Source organism: Nicrophorus vespilloides, unplaced genomic scaffold (assembly GCF_001412225.1).
Source record: "Nicrophorus vespilloides isolate i.1.1-1 unplaced genomic scaffold, Nicve_v1.0, whole genome shotgun sequence".
NCBI lineage: Eukaryota > Metazoa > Arthropoda > Insecta > Coleoptera > Silphidae > Nicrophorus > Nicrophorus vespilloides.
The window spans coordinates 23,122-38,027 of NW_017096264.1; the positions used below are offsets into that span (position 1 = coordinate 23,122).

Consider the following 14,906-nt stretch of genomic DNA (forward strand, 5'->3'; position numbering starts at 1 on the left):
GCTGCAACTAAAAGACTTTTATTTCGCAGGTGTTTAATTAATCCGCAGGTGTTTTCTTATATTTGCAGGTGTTTTCTTATGTTTGCAGGTGTAACTAAAATGAATACATGTTCTCAGCAATGAATGCAAATCCCATAATTGCATCATGTTGAACTCAAAGGAGAGCTCAACTTAATAGAAACTTCAGGAATTCAGTGTAAACACAATCAACAACTGGGGCGACTTGTATCTCCTCTTCCAAATACGATTAACAATCAAGAAAAGGCTTTAATGACCACAGTATTATAAAAATAGGATAAATCTCAGTATTTTCATAGAAAATCTACTATATTATTAGAAATAATGGTAATAAATTTAAATTATGAATGTGAAAAATATGTTAAAAATAAGTTCATATATTATCAATGGGAAGTTTCTTAAATTAGATCAGAAAACTCAAACAAACACTGCTCATCCTCAAATTAATCAACGTTTTGAAAATAACGTCAAGGTAATGATCGAAATTCGATCTTCCTCATAATTGTGTACCTTTATTTTAACCTAATTTCATTCGCTTAATTAAATTACTTTAATTTTGTTTAATTGTTTCCAATCCAATGAATCTGCTAAAATTATTATATAACAAAATGTATTAAAAAATATTTATGTTTATAATGTCAGATGTAAATGTCAACAATTTTTTGACATATTTGACAGTTCTATTTTTGAATCTATAATATCTTTCAGATTGTTTTGAAAAGCTATTTTCAAGGCACGTAAATGTGAACAAAAACATACAGATTTGTTATGAATAATAATATTTAAGAAATTCCAATATTGCATGTGTGTGATGAAATATAAATAAATTTATAATGAATAAAAATATTTATTTTATGAAATTTTTGTCTATCATAGTTAAATTTACTGACAATTAATTAATTGATGTTAATCGTTAATTTTATTACATAAATTACAAGAAAAACTAACAATTTCTAAAGGACAAATTATATTTTTATATAAAACTATTCCAAATTCCTTGATTTTGTATCATTATCAAGTAAAAACTAATTGGGGCCAATGAATAATATGAAAATAGATGAAAGTAATTACTTTTTTTTGTCAACAAACTTAGAAACATCGATTTCTATTACATAATTTGAAATCACTTATAAACTGTAAGTTTTTGTTCAAAGAAAATAATGCTTGAGAATAATAAATAAAATCTTGAATTACTCCATCCATTATAAAAAACATATAAAAAAAACTGAAATTTACTTTCAGCAAACTCCAAAGTATACCTAATTTTCAATTTTCATATACCTACATAAAAATATCATTTATTGTATTTTATCTATATAATCTATATTATAAGTACGCAATAAAAAACACCAAGTTTTGAGCCAACGTCGATTTTTATTACATAATTTGAAATCACTTATAAACTGTTAGTTTTTCCTCAAAGAAAAGAATGCTTGAGAATAATAAATAAAACCTTGAATGACTTCATCTATTATAAACTATTCTTTCTTCGAAACAAAAATAAAAGAAAACTTGAGATTTGTGCAGAGATGAGATGATATTTGGTTAGGATGTTTGGAAATGTAATGGGGAAAATAAAAACATGTAATATTTGCCATGATTACGATTAACGAACGCGTACTTTCCTCTTTATTTTTTTTGTATGTCCCCGACGGCTTTTTATTAATGAAATATTCAGGCGTATCACGTAAAAGATAATACCAGGGAAAAAAGTTAATTAGTTCCCGATCCCATTTTAATCCATACTGCTGGGAATAAACTTTCGTTCCCCTACCAATTCGATTGGTTGGAGGTGTACATGTAATGAATTTAACTTTCGATGCAAAATAAATTGCTTCAGGCGAAATTTCCTTTCCTTCTATACGCCACGTGCATATGAAATGTATCAGCATCCCTTTTACACTAACAAAACAAAACCTAATTGATAGTTACTAATTACATTTCAGTTTGCAGAAATATCAAATAATTACAATTTCTCTAATAAAAAATCGTTGTTTATTTAATAAATGAAGATTGTTAATGTTTAATCTAATATATAATTATTTTAATTAATAGAAATTATAATTAACATTTGTGTTGATAATTTAAATTTGGGTTTTAGAGAAATACAGAATATAGTTGCATATTTAGAATTGTTACAATATTTGAGATTCGCAGGTGCAGGTGATTCATCGTGTTTTAGATCGGGCGTTTTCGTAACTATGCAGGTGTAATTGTTTAAACATTTGAGAGTCGCAGGTGCAGCTGATTCATCGTGTTTTAAATCGGGCGTTTACGTAACTATGCAGGTGTGATTGTTATAACGTTTGAGAGTCGCAGTTGCAGCTGTCTCGTCGTAGGTGTCGCTGATTAATCGTAATAATTCACGATTTTGTAAGCATATAAGGTAATAATTTTCCAAAATATTCGAATTTTTATTACTTTTTTTATAGAATATATAAATATTTCATTATTTTCACATGAATTACAATTTATATAATATTGAAATTAGTAGAAATTGTATAAAAAAATAATATAATTATATTCAAAGTATTATTAATATTCTGTAATTTTTTTTTTTATTATTTTTAAACCAATCTATCATCTTACATTGATATCTAGCCTTATGAATGTCTTAAAGTAAATTAAGTAAATGTTCTGCTTAAAAACTATAATTAAAAAAAGTTAATTAATTGAATAATAGTCGATATGATAATAATTGATAACTTAAAAATAGTACAATTCCCGGCGCATCCACCATTCAACATAGACAAACTTGTAAATGCAGTACAACCTCGCTTAACGAGTTTAATTCGTTCCAAAATTTCCGGATTTTTACTCGTATAGTGAAATATATTCAAAAATACACAAAATATGTGTACACAAGTTTAAAAAATGATGTAACAGGCGCGCAATCCGGGACTTCTCTTCTCATCGTCACTCTTCTTATCTTTGCACCTGCATCTAAACGCAGGTGTTTTCTTATCTTTGCAGCTGCAACTAAAACGCAGGTGTTTTCTTATCTTTGCAGCTGCAACTAAACGCAGGTGTTTTCTTATCTTTGCAGCTGCAACTAAAACGCAGGTGTTTTCTTATCTTTGCAGCTGCAACTAAAACACTTTTATTTCGCAGGTGTTCAATTAATACGCAGGTGTTTTCTTATCTTTGCAGCTGCAACTAAAACGCAGGTGTTTTCTTATCTTTTTAACTACAATTAAGAAGCAGATGTTTCCTATTTTTGTAGCTACATTTAAAATACAGTTGTACAGTACAGGTTTTTCCTATCTTTACAGCTGTAAAACGCAGGTGTTTCATACACGTGTTTTTTTTAAGACATGGGAGTGAAAGTTTGAAAACCAGTGATATAGAGAATCATTAAGATTTTGGTGAGAAATATTTTAATTATTCCAAAGTTAAAACAAAGTAAATTAAATTATTTAAATAATATTCAAAATCTCTTAAATCTATTGTACAATTATTATAAATTTTTTAGAACAATCTTTAATTAATTAAATAAATTATTAAATTTCACTTTAAATTTATGAAATTCTCAAGGGAAAGAACGTCTTTGTAGAGACGTATATCATTGTTTTTGGTTTCCATGGATTCCATTTAGTTTATTTCCGTGGCTTTGAGTCTTGTTATGTCCACTGCCTACGTCGAAGTATTTACTTTGGTAACCACAGATCGTTGCTGATTTAATATCTGTGTAAGCCACACATATCCGTCTGTTTGAACTGCACTCACATCCCTTTCGCCCACTCGCACAAAGACATTCTGAAACTTCTATTTTTCTTCTTACATAAGCCGGGAAAGAAGCCCATTCCTTCACTTAAATATACATCTTTCGGTGTAGATAGATCAAACAAATAAATATAAATCTTCAAATATATTAGAGAAATTAATGTTAACTATTCACTAAATTTTTATCACCTTCGAAAAAATGCCAATAAGTTACGTAATCTATACATCTTTGTGTAATAAAAATAACGATTTTTTCCTAAATTTAAGGATGATCTCGAAGATGATTTAAAGGGTATATATCGTAAGCCCGACAACCGAAAGACCGTCTATTGAAATCCCGACGTTCGAACATTAAAAATGTTATTGTAGATGTTTTCGATATAGTCGGGATTTTGATACAGTCGGGATTATAGTTGTCATGATTTTAATATTTTCGGAATTTTGATATAGTCGGGATTTCGATACAGTCGGGATTTCGAAAGTCGGGAATTTGATTGACGGTATTTCAGTTGTCGGGCTTGCGATTGCCACCGGATTTAAATTACTATTAATTAATATAATACTTTTATATTTTAATACAAACATAATTCATAAAGTTCTATTCTATAAACAAACAAAAAATAATTAACCTTAGAATGAAAAAACGCATTTTATTTGTTAATATTGCTGATTTTGTAATCAAATTAACTTAAGATTTGCAGCTAAAAACTATGAATTAACATGATGTTTGAGTGGGATTCATTTACTAATGTATGTAGTGTAAGTGCATGTGCAAATAAGGAGTAACATGTAGTCGAGTTACGTAAACGTGAATTGGAATTAATTAATTAAATTCCTGAATTCGTGAGTAGTCTAGGATATGATTATAATCTACTATTAATGAAAGTAATTTATAGTTAATAAACAATTAAAATATGCAGTACAAAATTTGTTTTCTTAATTATTAAATTAAATCTTTATTTTTTTTAACTATTAATTGGATTCAATCAGTGCGGATTTACGGTTTAAAATGTAAAAACAGACAAAATTTTAATTAAAAATAAATTCTGTATAATTAGTACACAAAATTTTATTTTTCTGTTTATTGAATACAAAATTTTGTTTGAAATTCCTCGATTAGTGCGGTTTCAAACCAATTATCTTAATAAAATTAATTTAATATTACGAAACTAATGGATAAAATTTAACTTTCCATATACTATGACTATTATAGTTATAAGATTTGGATAATTTAAAAACGATTTTTTGTTGAAAAAAAAACTAAGGACTTTGGCTCAAAACTTGATGTTTTCTATTGCATATTGTTCTATTTTCATAAAATTATACAGATAAAATAAAAAATGATATTTTTATGTAAATTCCTGAAAATTAGGTATAAATTTGGAGTTTGGTGAAAGTTAATTTCTAATTACTTACTAATTCCATATTTATATTAGGTAATTGTGTAACGATTATCTATTTAAAAATTGCGTTTTTAGGAAATAGTACAAACGAATCACATAGATCTTATTAGACTACATTGGGTGGAAGAGGAGCAGTTAAAACAAAAGAGAAAATCGAATTTCCACGTGAGATTTGGATAATTTCAAAAAGATTTTTTGTTTGAAAAAAAAATGGATTTTGGCTCAAATCTTGATGTTTTCTATTGCATACTTTTCTATTTTCATAAAATTATACATATAAAATACAATAATTTGATGCAAATTCCTGAAAATTAGGTATAAATTTGGAGTTTGCTGAAAGTTTATTTCAGTTTTTTTTGCTTACCAATTCCATATTTATAGTAGGTAATTGTGTAACAATTATCGATTTAAAAATTGCGTTTTTAGGAAATAGTACAAACGAATTACATGGATGTTATTAGTCTACATTAGATGAAAGAGGAACAATTAAAACAGAAGGGAAAAACGAATTTTCACGTGAGATTTGGACTGCTTTCCACGGAATAGTAGCAGTTAAAACAGAAGGGAAAAGCAAATTTCCATGTGAGATTTGGATAATTCAAAAACGATTTTTTATTTGAAACAAGGATTTTGACTCAAAACTGGATATTATACATATAAAATACAATAATTTGATGCAGATTCCTGAAACTTAAGTATAAATTTAGCGTTTGCTGAAATTTAATTTCATACAATGTTTATCGATTTATAAATTGCGTTTTTAAGAAATAATATAAACACACCACATGGACGTTATTAGATGGAAGAGGAGCAATTAGAGCAGAAGAGAAAAGCGATAAATAAAACTAAACCTTCCTTTACTCTACGTCCATTTAATCCCACACTAATGAAAAGATGTTCGCGTCCGCCTCCAGATATTCATTGTTGTATATCTTCCGCGTTCAGCTTGAAAATTGCTCTCAATATTTGATGATTACTAAAGAAGTATTATATAAATCTCAAAATATCCAATTAATATCTGCTACAGTCTCAGAAACTGAAGGAAATTTCTTTTAATTGGACAATAAATTTCTGCTCAAAATGACTGTTATCCTCTTAGTTTGTGAAACTATATTTTCAATTAATTGTAAAGTAGAAATCCACACAATTTAGTTTATATAAAAACATGTTTTTTATTCGTATCTTTTCCATTTGCTACGTAGAAAATTAAAAAAAAAAACGAAATAATTTCTATATTTTTCTTGTATTAGATTGAATTTTTCTTGTAGATAAAAGACGCTAAATTTCCATTAAAAACAAAAGTAATTAATTCCTAAATTAATTGATTAAATTATAAATATATTTCTTTTAATTAGACGATAAAAATCTGCTCAAAATTACGGTTATTTTAGTTTATGAAATTATATTTTCAACTAATTGTAAAGCAGAATTGAATTGTGAGTTCATATAAAAATTTGTATGAAGAAATTTTTTTATTCGTATCTTTTCCATTTGCTTTAATAATCGTTTTCAAATTAAATCTCAAGTCTTCGCATCATCTTAATACTTTACGAAATCTCATCTCTCTAGCTATACTCGTCTCCATCCAACTACTAGACTATAGAACATGATACAACAGCAGCAGCACTGAAGATATTCCGTAACGTTGTAGATGTGTATACGTTCCATCTTTTTAATAAATCGCTTATGTAATACATCCTCGGAGACGCGATTCCTCTAGTTTCATACCTCGTTTTTCATACGCTCGTATTCATAAATCCATAAACTTGGATGTCGTAAGCATAAAACGATTAAAGCTCAGATTTCCAAACTAAATAAAATTATACAATTTTATAGAATTCAATTGAATGAAATATTATTACATTAAAAGTTTTACGACCATCAGCGTCGATCTGTAACTCATAAAAATATGAATAGGATTTCAACTTTTTCAATCACTATATTAACTTTATTGATGTAATGATCGCTTTCTACGTTTTAGCATATTTTTATCTTCTAATAGGAAAACCTATATTATCATAAAAATAAATAAACTTTATGGGAAAACATTATTTTGGTTATCAATTTTATGATGATCCTAATCCCACCATAAAACAAATCATTTCTATATACAAAATCTAAATCCGGAATAGCAAATGCATTTTCCTATAGAAATACTAAAGCTGTAACTGTTTCTTTTTCTCGAATTCACGTCAAGTTAAATTTATTCACTGCGTTTGCTGAGGAAGTGCAAAGTTCGTTTTGTGATTCTTCTTTGTAGTTTGCACTTGAACGAAAGAAACAAAGGGCTTTGATGCAAAAAGGGATTTTTGCGTCGGTTCATAACGAAATTCGTTTTATAATTAACTAATTGTGAATACTGTTGCAGTTAAAAGGCTAGACGAAAATTGCGCTCGAGTGTAAAGCTCTAAGAAATAAATACAAAAATAAGCACGTTTTTATTGTGGGTTTCCTTTGTAAGAGGTTTTGAATTAAATTTTGTGTACATTTTAATTACAAATTTAAGAATTCACATTACATTTTCTTAGAGTTGTAAAAAGTATAAAAAATAAAGGAATGAAATTCTTGTATTAAACTGAATCATTGTGCAATGAAATATTTCAAGTTTTAAATATGTATGTGCAAAAATTGTAAATAAAAGATGTAATAAACATTTTCTTCTTGCAAAATTTCCATTAAAAAAATGAATTAATTCGTAAAGATGGGAATCCCTGTATAAAAAATGTTGATTGAATTGTAAATACATAAATGCATTATTTACATTGGATATATTGAATTCAATGTTGTTGTGAAAGGTTTTTTTTATAATCTAATTATAGTGTGGAAATACGATTTGGAGCAAAACATAGAAATTACTTTAATCATAAATAAAATATGGCTTGAAAAACGGCGCAAGGATTCATACAAAATTTAATAGAGGAAAGAAATAAAGGGAAAAATCATATTTCTTCAGTTATTCCCTCCAGATTTGCTCCATTGCTTCACATATTTATTAGTAAGTGAATGAAATATTTCAATAGAAAAAAAGTTGGTAGATCAGTCGTGAATATCAAATAGAGTAAGGGTCCAGAAGAGGACATCTGAGAGGATTGGGCGTAGCGAGGTCACTTCGTCCTTGTGCTTGACCTGGAAGTATGATTTGAATATGACGTATTTTTAATCTGGGAGACACTTTTAAATTTATATAGCAATCTTCTATGCTAAACTCGGTGAAACGCCTGTAAGATGTCGAGGAAAGCGGCAGAGCAGAACCTCTTCTCCTCAAGACCTTTGCAGATCACAACCACCACACGATGCATCTGTTCCACAGTGCTATGTCGCTCACGGAATCCGAACTGGTGGTCCAGAATGAGATGACTATCCAACAGCCAGGGCTTCAATCTTTGCAGCAATAGCTTCTCGAGCAGTTTAGACAGGACCAGCAGGAGGCTAATTGGTCTATATGAAGACGCCACGTCCGTTGGTTTTCCAGGATTGGATGAGTCTGCAAGTCCTGCCGGGAAAGGTTGGAACACGTTTGTTAGATGGTCGGCTAACACCTCCGCCTTCTCCTTATCACTCCTCGTCCATCTGGTTGTCGAAGAGAAGACACTCTCTGTTTTGGTTGTTTCGTATGCTTGGTCGCCATCTATAGTGAGTTTTTGTTAGTTCCAGTAGAAGACAAACCACCAAGATTCTCGTGCAGATCCTCGCTGCTCTGGCTCTCCAATAAGTTCCTGAGTTCCTGGCTCTATTCAGGCGTATGGTGGGTGGTTTGTCAAATCTTCATCAGCCTTTGTTTCTCTTTTACGAAGTTACGTACGTTTTCTGGATCTTTGTAGCTGGTTTGGTTGGATGATGGTGAAGGTGTAGAGGTTCATGCAGCTGCTTGTATGGATCGGGTGAGATCTTCGACGGCATTTTCCAAGTCTTCCTCCGACTTCAGCCTAATATCCATCCTTAACACTGTCTCAAGGTATCCTCTGAATTGGTCACAGTTGCTTCTGTTTGTACTCAGGGTTGATTGTCTATTCCGTTTCAGAATTTCCGAAGACAGTATCACAAGTATTGGCGAATGGTCGGATGGAAGTTTTACCAGCGGATAGATGTGTGAGGTTTCGCGATTGCATAGCTTTATTGTTGTAGTCAAATTGAAAAATTATTTTGTTTACAAAAAAATTATTCATAATTAATTAAATAATTTACATAATAATACAATTGTTAATTAGATCTTAATATCTTTCAAAACTTCTTACATATAATATTTTTTTTTCTCTATCTTCAGACAAATGTCTTTATTGTCCTTCCGTTTGTTAATGTATTTATAATAAAATGGAATTCGTCTCGACATTTCGCAAAGTGAACTTGAAGTGAGTTTCGGTAATTGAATCTTTTTAAGTTTAATGGAGTTGGAGAAAATGCAGGATGAAATAAAATAAAGAGTTAACAACAGAGGAGAGTAATTGAACATTTAATAAATGGACTGCAATTATACTCTTTTCTCCTTTTATTTTACATCACGGAAATTCAATTTACTGAAATCCTTCGTAATGCGGCAAAGCCAAATCTAAATTGCATTTTGATATTATCTGTTTGTATAATACTTATCCAATTTTTTTTATCTCTGTTTCGTGCGTTTTATTTAACAAATTATTTCATGTAATTTCAGAAAAACCTAAATAATACTATTTTATTACAATTAACAAAAAAAATGAATTACAATTTTGATTTTATCTAATTTAAACAATATTCTATATCATTATAAAACTTTGATTAAGATAATTTTGAAACGTTTCATGATTTCTACGCAAAATTTATAACAAAGTTCGGATTTTTTTGGTGTGAAATAAAACTCTTTTTGTATTCAAATAATGAACTTTAATTTAATTGTATAGTTACCATTTTGTGCGATGACCTTTTGACATCTTTCTTGCAACTTCATGATTTCAAGATTTAGTAGTCATGATTTGTACGCAAAATTTATAACAAAGTTCGTTTTTTTTTTGGTGTGAAATAAAACTCTTGTTTTTTTGTATTCAAATAATGAACTTTAATCACGTGTATAGTTACCATTTTGTGCGATGACCTTTTGACATCTTTCTTGCAACTTTATGATTCCAAGATTTAGTAGTCATGATTTGTACGCAAAATTTATAACAAAATTCGTTTTTTTTTGGTGTGAAATAAAACTCTTTTTTTTTTGTATTCAAATAATGAACTTTAATTTATTTGTATAGTTACCATTTTGTGCGATGACCTTTTGACATCTTTCTTGCAACTTCATGATTTCAAGATTTAGTAGTCATGATTTGTTCGCAAAATTTATAACAAAGTTCGTTTTTTTTTTGGTGTGAAATAAAACTCTTTTTTTTTTTTGTATTCCAATAATGAACTTTAAATTAATTATATAGTTACCATTTTGTGCAATGACCTTTTGACATCTTTCTTGCAACTTCATGATTCAATGATTTAGTAGTCATGATTTGTACGCATAATTTATAATAAAGTTCGTTTTTTTTTGGTGTGAAATAAAACTCTTGTTTTTTTGTATTCTAATAATAAACTTTAGTTACTTGTATAGTTACCATTTTGTGCGATGACCTTCTGACATCTTTCTTGTATCTTCATGATTCCATGCTTTTGTAGTTTAAATTTAAACACTTACAAATAATTTCTATTTTATTGTTGATTTATTCAGTATAGAAAAAGTACATTTATTTATGAATTGTGAGGTTGTCAAAAGGAATATGTAGTAACGAGAAATACCTTTTTGTGGCGCCTCCACAGATCCACACGTTATTATTATTCATCATCATTCAGTGTATCCAAATTTATGGGATGTTGAAATATACTCTCTTTTTCTGGACCATTTCATTCCCAAAAGTACTACATCAAATAAATCCATTTGTTGTATACGTGTCACCTTTTCTCATACTTTACATTTTTTGAAATTTATATTGATTATTTATTTCTACTCAATGTTTTATTTACTAGTTTTATCTAATATAATATAAAAGCAATTCTTTAATCGTCGAAAGACAAAATTGAATTTAAAAATTAATTATTCCATTTGGAATCACTGGGCTGGAAAGGATTAAAAATATAAATTAAAATAGTTCTTAATAATTCCTTTTAACACTGCGTAAGTTTTGTTTCCAGTTAAAAGTTCATTAATTCCTACAAAGTTTTTCTCTTAAGAAATTATAATATTTAACGAACGGACCGAAAATATGCATACAGCTTTAACTTTCTGCCCGAATTTTGTGAACTCTTGAATTTTTTCTAATAGTCTTGCAAGAAAAAAGTTTATTATAAAAGTTGATAATTAGATAAAAGCTTTTATATTAATATTTGACAATTTCAAAAAAAAAATATTTTTTGTTCTACGTATAAATAAACCAATAATTCAAATAAAAAATTAGGTTTTTCTTTGTAATGTATACATTTTCTTATAAAGCGCAGCAATTGTTGTTCCTGTTTTATTATTCCATTATGAATTATTTTACCTTTTGCGTTTTCAACACATTGTTTCTTTACGTTATATTTCAAGAATGAAACATCAATATTAAAATTTATGCTAAAAATATAATGATTATATAAAATATTCATTACATTTTTGTAATAAATTAAAAATTTAATAAACTTTATTATGAAAACAAAGATTTATATATAATACATTTATGAAAAACTTCAATAATAATTATGAAATCATGAAATTTACAATTTAAAATCAGTAATCTTTACATAACTGCAAAATAGCATTTTTTTCTTATTTTCTTATATGATTTGATCTATTTAATATTGTTACATAATGGACATTTGTAAATACTAATAAATATAATAATATTATTGTACTTACTAGTAAATTACAAGTAAATAATCGATGTACTTTTCCAACACAAATTGTAGATTCAATGTAGTTTATATATAAACCAATTTTTCGAATTGTCCTTTACGAAAACGAAACATTTCACACGCGTCGCTCAATTTGCCAAGCGCGGCGCGAATTTTCAGAAGGCGTCGCGACGCTTCCAGTCGCCAAGTGGTGGCAAAACTGAATGATAAAGCGCGAGAGCAGACTTGGTCCAGGCGTACACGAAGTGCGTACTCCTACAGGAAACGGGGGAGGTGGACCACATCAACACAAAAGCAGCGCATGGAATCTGCGGAAAATCTTTTGTGATGGTTTTTACATTATTTTTTATTTATTTATTTACTTTATTCCATGATTTTCTTCCGTTCGTTCAAGGCAAACCGGTAGCAATTATTAATATTATTACGTGTTCCTTTCATTATGAATGAGCGAAAATGTTTAAACTGAGAGCATTAATCATGAGCATATTTTATACACGCACGCACTCAAAAAGTATACAAGCTGAAAGTATTAATCCTCCAAAAATGGGAAAAACAATAATATTTGGGTAGCTGTCTTTTTGGCATATTTTGAGGCGTTCCAGATATTATATAATCGCTCCAAGCAGTCTGTTATAATCTGTGCGGTTTTTGTGTTTTTTATGTAGGATGTTGTTTTCGTTCTCCGTTTTTGATGTTCAGTGTTTAATTCAACAATGATTGATGCAAATAGACCAATAAAAACTCTTTATATTATTTATAATATATCAGTTGTCAGCTCGTTAATCGTAGAGGAAATAAATTCATATATTTTTTATATTTTTGTTCGTACTAACGTACACTTGGGAAAGTTGATAATAATCATATCTCAATATTATTTATATGTTATTATTACAAATAATTACAATCAAATGATTGTCTTCATACGAACGTACTCGTTGTTCATACGAAAGTACACTTTACCAATGACCATCATTTACAAATACAAATTTCAATTTGATTCCAGTCAAGTAATTATGTTTTTTTTTAGATAAACTTAGTAAATAATTAAGTACGTATTATCGAATGCACGTTAAGAGAATCCTAACTCTATATGTTCTACAACAATTCACATATAAATTTGATTGTGTTCGCATGAACGTACTCGTTGTTCATACGAACGTACACTTTACCAACGACCACCATTTACAAATACAAATTTCAATTTGATTTTAGTCAAACAATTAAGTTTTTATACATAAAGATAGTAAATAATTATGTACGTGTTATTAACAATTTACATATATATTTGATTGTCTTCGTACAAACCTACTCGTTATTCATACGAACGTACACTTTACCAACGGCCATAAATAATTAAGTACGTATTACCGAATGCACGTTAAGAGAATGCTGACTATATTTTATACAACAATTTACATATATATTTGATTGTCTTTACCAACGGCCAACATTCACAAATACAAATTTCAATTTGATTTTAGTCAAACAATTATGTTTTTTTTTCGATAAAGTTAGTAAATAATTATGTACGTATTATCGAATGCACGTTAAGAGAATGCTAACTGTATATGTTCTACAACAATTCAAATATACATTTGATTGTGTTCGCACGAACGTACTTGTTATTCATACAAAAGTACACTTTACCAAGGGCCATTGTTTACAAATACAAATTTCAATTTGATTTTAGTCAAACAATTAAGTTTTTATACATAAAGATAGTAAATAATTATGTACGTGTTATCAAATGCACGTTAACATAATGCTCACTGTATATGTTTCATAACAATTTACATATATATTTGATTGTGTTCGCACGAACGTACTCGTTATTCATACGAACGTACACTTTACCAACGGCCATAAAAAATTAAGTACGTATTATCGAATGCAAGTTAAGAGAATGCTGACTATATTTTATACAACAATTTACATATATATTTGATTGTCTTTACCAACGGCCATCATTCACAAATACAAATTTCAATTTGATTTTAGTCAAACAATTATGTTTTTTTTCGATAAAGATAGTAAATAATTATGTACGTATTATCGAATTCACGTTAAGAGAATGCTAACTGTATATGTTCTACAACAATTTACATATACATTTGATTGTGTTCGCACGAACGTACTCGCTATTCATAGGAAAGTACACTTTACGAACGTCCATTGTTTACATATACAAAATTCAATTTGATTTTAGTCAAACAATTAAGTTTTTTTAGATAAAGTTATTAAATAATTATGTACGTATTGTCGAATGCACGTTAAGAGAATGCTAACTGTATATTTTCTACAATAATTCACATATATATTTGATTGTCTTCGTACAAACCTACTCGTTATTCATACGAAAGTACACTTTACCAACGGCTATCATTTACAAATACAAATTTCAATTTGATTTTAGTCAAACAATTTTTTTTTTTCGATAAAGTTAGTAACTAATTATGTACGTTAAGAGAATGTTAACTGTATAAGTTCTACAACAAATTATATATCTATTTGATTGTCTTCGCACAAACGTACTCATTATTCATACAAACGTACAATTTATCAACATACATACATACCGAAATCAATTACATATTGTAATTGTATTTCAGTCAGATAATTATTATATTTTTTTAACATATTTCGTATTATGCAACGAAGATTAGTAAAATGTACGTTAAGCGAATGCTGACAGTACAAGATTTATATAGTTTTACATATACACCTACTTGATATTTTTGTTGCACTGAAAAAACTCAGTATAATTCCAATTTAAAATATAATTAAATGAAAATGTATGCTGTACATTTCTACGATTTTTTCTTAATTCATATTATATAATATTTTACAAACAACATTTTATGTTAAATGAATAACTGGAAGCAAAAAGCATAAACAAAGTATAAATATTTTAAACTAAGCAAGAAACAA

General features: G+C 28.3%; 1 protein-coding gene across 1 annotated transcript in view; it reads right to left on the reverse strand.

Annotated features, from left to right (window-relative positions):
* LOC108556462 (sex peptide receptor-like) overlaps window positions 1–12,199 on the reverse strand; it is a 25,498-nt gene extending 13,299 nt beyond the window's left edge. The window contains exon 1 of the mRNA XM_017912588.1: window positions 11,983–12,199. The gene's annotated coding sequence lies outside the window, so the exon portion shown is untranslated. The remainder of the gene's footprint in view (window positions 1–11,982) is intronic.
* Window positions 12,200–14,906: the final 2,707 nt, after the last annotated feature.